This window comes from Dipodomys spectabilis, unplaced genomic scaffold (assembly GCF_019054845.1).
Source record: "Dipodomys spectabilis isolate Male_0828 unplaced genomic scaffold, ASM1905484v1 ptg000274l, whole genome shotgun sequence".
Lineage (NCBI taxonomy): Eukaryota > Metazoa > Chordata > Mammalia > Rodentia > Heteromyidae > Dipodomys > Dipodomys spectabilis.
Genome location: NW_024870951.1, coordinates 4,870,523 through 4,879,150, shown reverse-complemented (window position 1 = coordinate 4,879,150; position 8,628 = coordinate 4,870,523).

Sequence of the window (8,628 nt, the reverse complement as noted above, 5' to 3'; positions counted from 1 at the left end):
TGTTCTGATCTCAAGAATAACACTGGAGCCGGGCGCTGGTGGCTCACGCCTGTAATCCTAGCTACTCAGGAGGCTGAGATCTGAGGATCGGGTTCAAAGCCAGCCCGGGCAGGAGAGTCCATGAGCCTCCTATCTCCAGTAAACCACCAGAAAACCGGAAGTGGCACTGTAGCTCAAGTGGTAGAGCGCTCGCCTTGAGCTGATGAGCTGAGGGACAGCGCCCAGGCCCAGAGTTCAAGCCCCACGACCGAGAAAAAAAAAAAAAACAAGAATAACACTGGTGGAAAATGATGCAGCAAAGTTTAGTGTAGTGTTCTTTCCACAATACGAAGGGCAGCACATTAGCCTAAGTGTAGTATTTTTTCACAATAATTATATGCTTGTCCTGTTGTGAATTTAAGGAATTTTAAGGTGCACATTACAAGTTGGAAATTCTTGAGCTAGGATGACTTTATGGCAGAAAACTTGGGATTGATGGTCATAGAAATAATGGCTTACTTTGATGAACAAATGTTTACTCTAGAGGAATTAATATAGATACTTCATATTTTTACATTCTACCAGACTGTGGCTATTTTTCTGTTGAATTTAAATATGTAACGCCACATTAAAAACTGCACCTATTGCAGAATTAAATAAAATGCAAACAGGTACTGTTTTGAATGTCTCTAGTATGGCATGTTCAGAATTTGAAAATGAGTAGTTAGTAATAATAGGAATGTTGAAGAACACATATTCTCTGCCCTCTTAACAATTATTCTTTTTGAAAAGTTAAGAGTTTCCATAGAATGGAACTATTTCTGTTTTAGTATGAGACAATACTAAAATAATGTTTTTTTTCAAAATAATGGCAAGTATATTCTAAAAATATTGTATAGTTTCATAATATTCAAGATGATGCCCCTCTAATAAAGGGGTAATTAATTCAAATTAGTAGCCAAAAAGTTCATTTCTTAAAAAGGTAATACACATAGAATAATATTTACTATACCAATACAGTGAAATTGTATTTTATGTAGCTCATTTTTAATTTAATTTTATTATAAAGTTGTTATATAGAAAGGGTTGCAGTAATTGTAAGGTAGTGAATACATAACATGTTGAACTTTTTACCCACTCCCTCATTTTTCTCACAGTTTTCCTTCACCCCCTATACCTCTCATAAGTTGTAATGTAAATTTCCAACATGTTGTTTTTGAGTATTGCTATTGCATTGGTTTGGCCTTTGTTCTTTGTCCCGCCATTTCGTTGTGCGTCCTCCCTTGCCAAATTAAGATAAATGTATCTACAATGCACAGGATACCGAAATCAAATATAACAGGGGATAAACCAAAGAGAAAACACAAAAGAAAAAAGAAATCACATAGTACATTAAAAACAACAATCACAAACAGAAAATTCTTTTCCCATATCCAGGAGGTCATTTTGCTCATCATCATCTTATATGGTCATAAAAACATAGTTATTGAGCAATTCTGATCAACTGCTAGGACTATCCTAGACATTTCTAACTTATTACTAATGAGGAAACCAGGGAATCTGTTTCTTTGTGTCTTGTTTATTTTACTTCATAGGATTTTTCCAAGTCTTTCCAGTTCTGTATGAATTTGAAGTATAGAATTCCACCGTGCATACATAAACCACATTTTGTCAATTCGTTCATCTACTGACTGCATATAACTATCACATAGTGTCATTCAAAAATGAGAGATGCCACTTCCCCAGACATTCTAAAAGCATTATTTCTAAGTAAGATAGGATTTTATGGTGATACGAGTTTTGAGATATCTGGATGAGTATCATGTATATCTTGTACTGAATTAGGCAGGAAGATATCCAATATCATAGAGGATAAAAATGGTAGTGACAAAAATATTTCCCTTGAGAAAGATATAGAAGGCTGCCAGAAGTATAAAGTAGTTCAGATAATTTTGAAGAATTTAGAAATGCAAGCTTAAGTATCTCTCTTTAAATAACAATTATGTAAGTGGAAGGGCAAAAGAAGGGGAAGAGAAGAAAATGACTGACAGCATATCATTGTCCCAAGATAGAGTATAAAAAGACATAATCTACAACTTTCAAGTTAAAGAGAGACCAATAGAATACATCCTACTTAATTTAGGTACATGCAAAATAATTACTTGGCTTTTTCCTATTTTAATGCTCCAAAACAATTGAAGAATTATAGAAAAGTTAGGTGATTGTCATTGCTTGAACCTGAACACTAACTGTGATGAGCCTTTTTTTTCTCACTTTGCAGTTGGAAAATACTCCCTAGTTGATGATGTTGTGGCTGATTAGAGTCAGAGTGAAGGGCTTGTACTTGTACAATTATCCCAGAATAGGTTAAAGCAGTTTTTCCCCCAAGATATCCAAGTACATTGTCTGAATCTGTACTTTGAACACACCCTCACACCTGAGCACATTATTTGAAATTATACTTCAGCATTTCTTGGCACATTCTACTTTGTGCCCTTGTCTTCTTTGCACATTCCTTTTGAGCTCATATTTGCTCTATTTCCATTTCATCTGTAAAAACTGCTAAAAAAAATTGTTCAACTACCACTTCTTCTTTGCACATACCCAGTCTATGTATGAAGGTACATTGTCCATGTTAAGCAATAGTGTAGTACTAACTCTCTGAGGAGAAAATTTCCACAATATGACCCTATGTCCACATTAGAGTGTGTAGAATTTAAAGCATTTTAAGACAAACCGTAACATTGGAATTGAAAGGCTCCTTATGGACATTTTCTTGGAGCTCATTAGTTTTCCCAAAAGAAATATAAATACCCACAAAATCTGGGTTGATATTTTTAATGTTACCACTGTGCATGCATCCATATTAAAAATTTGCACAAATAAAAAAACAAAAATACTAAACCATAACAAGTAGATTGACTACATGCTTATATCAAATTATGGAATAGATTTTGGAAGTATTGCAAATTCCTAACCAGTATGAATTAACTTCCTCTCTCCCCATCAATACACACAAATATTTAAGAGTGTGAACAGAATTATTTCAAGCAATATACTATAAATGTTACTGCAATATCATGTGTATATCTAAAATTCCCTTGAAAGTAATAGATTCTACATTCTATTGAAATATTAGTTATTCTATTCTAGGAAACTTTTGGAACAATAGACTATATATCTTTGAAATGAAAAAGGTCAAAAAATAGCATAAAAGTTTTAGAGTAAGTCTGTCTTCAGCTATATATATTATATGTAGAAAGACATACATTTTTAGAGATTATTTGTCATCAGAAATATATACATATATCTGAATTTATGTGTAGAATGATTTATATTATAGTGAAACAAAAATCGTAAAACATAATTAAAATTTAAAAAATACATCCAACCAAGTGCCAGTGACTCACGCCTATAAGCTGTTCTGGGTAATGAGATCTTAGAATTGTGTTCGAAACTAGCTCAGACAGGAAAGTACTTGTTAGGGGGTGGGAAGGTGTCTTAGTGGTAGAGCCCTTGCCTTGCATGCATGAGGCCCTGGGTAAGATTCCTCAGCACCACATAAGCAAAAAGAAAAAAAGCTGGAAGTGGCTCTGTGTCTCAAGTGGTCGAGCACTAGCCTTGAGCTGAAGAGATGAGGGACAGCCCCCAGGCTCCACTACTGGAGCCCCCCCGCAACTAAAGAAGTACTTGTTAGATTCTTATCTCCAATTAACCATTAAAAACCAGAATTACCTCTGTGCCTCAAGTTGTAGAATGCTGGCTTTGAGCATAAAAAGGCTTAGGAATAATGCCCAGGCCTTGCAAACAACAACAACAAAATATATCACATTAATTTCACAGAAGCACCATTTAACTGCTGTGAATATTTCTTAGAAACATGAATACATGCCCCTGGAAAATGTTAAGTAAAAAGTATAGAATATTTATGTTTATGTTAAAGACATGGCTATTTAGTTTGTTTAAGATATTTAAGTAATAATTAGGAATTAAGAATAATGATAATTTATTGGGACTGGTCTTTTATTCTATTTTACTATAGTAATAAAATGATATTTGTAATGATTGTATAAAAATACTCTTGTTTGGTATTTGAGTTATAATAAGTAATAAACACTTTTAATTGATTTCCAAAAAAATCATTTTCTTAATGGTATCAATCCTTTTGTAATTTCAAAACATTTAAAAAAATTAGTCCAATGCTGGTTTGCTCCAAGGCTATATTTGTTTTCTTGCTCTAGTTTTTATATGTTGGTAGAAATTAAAATTCCAAAAATTCATTGGATATTGGTATTCAGGAACATCTTCATATTGGAGTCGCTTAAGTGGAATTGTTTTATTTCATTTGTTATTTTCACAAATAAATAAAGATGATTATGTGTTTTGTTTCTTTTCATTGCTATTGGCTCTTACCTTGAGAATAATTTTTTTCCTAGCAAAGTAGAGAAAAGCAATTGAATTGAGGAAGTAACATATGACTTTCATAGAATGCAGATGCATAGATTTGGGTCTTCTGTCATTTGCTAAAAGTTTCTTTTGCAAAAGTTTATCAATTACTTATAAGTGATGCATAACTCCTAGATATTACAGTTATCACATACACTTTTTGATTGAGTTATCTCTGTATGAACTCAAAAAAAAAAACGGACCAAAAACACTCAAAATACACAAAATCACATCTTTGTTTTAAATGCTGTAGTTTACAAAGAATTTTTAGTCAATATTGAAAACAGCTTTTTAGGTATTCTGCAATTTGTGTGAAGTATTTTAACAATAGTTTTCCTTTTTTGCTGCCATGAAATTCACATGCAATATATAATCTCCTTTTATTGTATAAATTTTAATGCTTTGGAAGTAAATTGTACAATAATAGGTTTTCCAAGCCTAATTTTCACAAACTTGCATTTCTTCAAATAGAAATTCTGTAAATTTTAGAACAGACATTAAAATAGATATAAAATTCACTTACAGGAATTTGTCCAGCATACATCCTCTATAGTGTGTCTTTTTAAATTTGTTTTTGGGGATTATTTCCAGGGTCTCACACATACTACTCAAGTGCACTGTCAATGAACTACATTCCCTGTCCAAACAAGTTTTTTAATTCTCTTTAACACGTACAGAAAAACAGTTGGCAATTAATATTCAACAGGCCAGGCAATGGGTATTTACCCTCTCAGGGTATGATTTATTTGAAATTATCCTTCCTTTGCCAAAAGACCAAGTAAAATAATTGTTAAACATGTCTGAAATGCTATAAATAACATTAGTAAATTTTACTGGGCAATTTTCCTATCATTTTCCCAAAGGTAGATTGTGGGATTGCTTGCTTAAATAACAATTTGTCATTAATAATATAATTACCAAGGCCCCTATTTCCACTGCTCTTACTGTTTTTACAGATGGCTCCAAAACAAAAAGTGCTTATTGGACAACAAATAAATATTGGGTACAAACAACTACTTTAGCATCAGTTCAACAAAATGAACTTTTTGCTATTATTAAGATGTTACAAGATTTTGTTGGAGATGTTAATATTGTTACTGATTCTGCCTATGCTGTAGGGGTTGTGACTAATATAGTCACTGCTGTTACTTATTCATCTAAACCCCAGCTAAACCAATTATTTAAACAATTACAAGCATTACTGCAACAATGTAATACCAAAGTGTTTGTAACTCACATTAGGGCTCACTCTTCGTTACCTGGGTACCTTGTATATGGCAATAATCAGGTTGATAAATTAGTTTTGCTTCTGCTAAACAAGATCATGCTCATTTACATATAAATGCTGGCCATTTACATATGCATTATAAAATACCTTATTCTCAAGGTAAACAAATTATAAAAAGGTGCCCTCTCTGCAGACCAATGCATTTGAGAGTTGTACCTGCTGGAGTAAATCCCAAGGATTACAACCTAACGAGCTCTGGCAAATGGATATAATCCATGTACAAACCTTTGGCCATTTTTCCTTTGTACATGTTACAATAGATACTTTTTCCAAATTTGGGCTTTTGCCTTTACCGGAGAAACTGTTAACCATGTAATAGAACACTTATTGGAAATTTTTGCCATTATGGGAGTGCCTGCCAAATAAAGACTGATAATGGATCAGCCTATAAAAGTATCAAATTTAAAAGATTTTGTGAACTTTATGATGTGGTACTTATTACAGGAATAGAATATATCTCCCAAGGACAATCCATTATTGTACGAGTTCATTGCACACTAAAACAACAAATCAAAAAATTAAAAAGGAGGAAAAGGTTGGATGAAGGTATGGATATTTTGTGGTTTTCATGCAAAATCCTAAAATAATTTTACATCAAGCTCTTTTTGTTCTTAACTTTTTAAACTTACCACAAGGAGATATTTTACCTAGAGCTGAGCGCCATTTTGAACAAATATCACAAAAACCTTATTTAAATGCTCCCACATGGATTAAGATTACATTGAAAGCAGAATGGCAACTAGGAACATTATTACATAAGGGGCGAGGATAGAGTTTTGTGTCTACACAGGATTACAAACAATACTGGCTTCCTGCACGATGGATAAAGACGTGGCCCAGTGAGGACAGCCCCATATCCTGCAAGGAATCGGCCACCAGTTGAGGAAGAAGAAATCCCCACTGCCCACCTGGGGGCAGGTACAAAAGTTGACTGGAGAAGGGCAAAAGATGTTACAACACACTGGTAAACCTGTAATGGCTGAGAACTTGTTCTGGCCATGTGTGCCCTGCTTACTGTAAACCCTATCCATGCTAATACTAATGTAAGTTATTGGGCCTTTGTTCCTAACCCTCCTTTATTGGAACCTGTTGTTTGGGGAGACATGGATATAACCATCTATAATGTTCCTACTGTTTTATCTCCTCCTTGGAATAATTTCACATTTTCCAATAAGGATGATGGTAGCTTTTTAAGTTTTACTTACTATACTCATCCCTTGTCTGTTTGTCTGGGGCTTCCTCCATGTTTAGTTATGAATTGGCAACATTGGGTTTTACCTGGGAAACGCACTTCCAATTCTAGAACACAGCTGAAGCGATTAACTACTTGGTCCATTAATAGTAGCTGGGAAAGTGTCACCTTTGATGGCAAGTTATCCTTACCTATGTGTCCTGATTTTATTTATATTGATTTATGATATCAGCCTTTTGTGTGGCAAGAGCGTAGAGGAACATTTGGAAAAGTGTTCAATAATTTTATTAATTGGAGACCTTTTGGACAGTTTATTAACACATGTTCAGAATGAAATATTACCAGATGTGATTTAACAAATGTTACTAGGATGCTGGAAGCCATTAATGGATCACTTACTGGAGATCGACTGATGGCCTAGGGAGATGGAAGCATTGCAGATGCTTGATGGGCTTTCATGACTGTACTCACTGCTTTTCGGACTCACCTTTGGAAGGTCAGAGTGGTGCTCAAACCCGTGATGCTATCAAATGGATCGTTTTCAGGGACGTCAAACTCTGCATCCAATTATAATTTTACTTTGTACAAATCTTATGATGTTACTGCTTGTGTACCTCTGCCTTATGTATTTTTAGTGGGAAATTTTACATTTTCTCCTACTATTTCTTGTATTAATTGTCGCCTGTATTCATGCGTTAATTCCTCTCTTAATTTTAATGACAGTAATAGTACTATGATATTACAACAAAGAACTCATATTTGGCTACCTGTTATATTAGGAAGAGAATGGTCCCAAAATCCTATGGATAGTGTTGTTATTGAATTATTTTACCAAACTACTAAAACGTACAAAGCGTATGATTGGAGCCATTATCTGTGATCTTAAACTTAATTGCTATTACCACTGTTGCTGCGGTGTCTGGAATTGCCCTATACACTGCCTTACAAACTAAGCACTTTGTGGAAGAATGGCACCAGGATTCACATGAATTGTGGGTCTCACAGGTAGAAATTGATGCTCTAATATAAACACAGATTAATATTCTTAAACAGACAGTGGGATGGTTAGGAAAAAAGTTATTGGTTGTGGAAAAACAGTTATTATTAAAATGTGATTGGAATTTTACTACCTTTTACATTACTAATGTAAAATATAATAAATCTATACATGATTAGAATGTAATACAGTAGTATTTATCTGGAAATTCTACAGGTGCTCAATTGATTGCTCAGTTACAATTTAATGTACATGATATTTTTGGTAAACAATTTACAAATGATGATGCTTCTAATATTGCTGATGCATTTATTAAACAATTGGAAGGGTTGGATCTGAAAGAAATACAACAAAGCATTTCACATACTACTAGTAGTATGGGAATCACGATTGTTATTATTTTGTTTGCACTTGTACTTTTATATTTGATTTTTATGAAACCAATGCAAGCGTCTATGATAACGCTGTGGAAAGCTTTACTTTTAAAACAAAAGAATAAAGTTGTGAAGACTCAGGGTCTATGTTAAAGGGGCAGAATGATGCAGGCTCTGGCCTCAGGATTATCCGAGGACTGTGTTTGAGGATTAGGAAAGCTCTTGGCATGCCGGGCTGGAGAGGGAAAATGTTTTCTCTCCCTGTCTCAAAACACATGTCACAGACTCCTGGGAGCTGAGGAAGTAGCTCTTCTTCTTGCTTAAGCATAGATAAGCAGCTGGTCAAGCATTT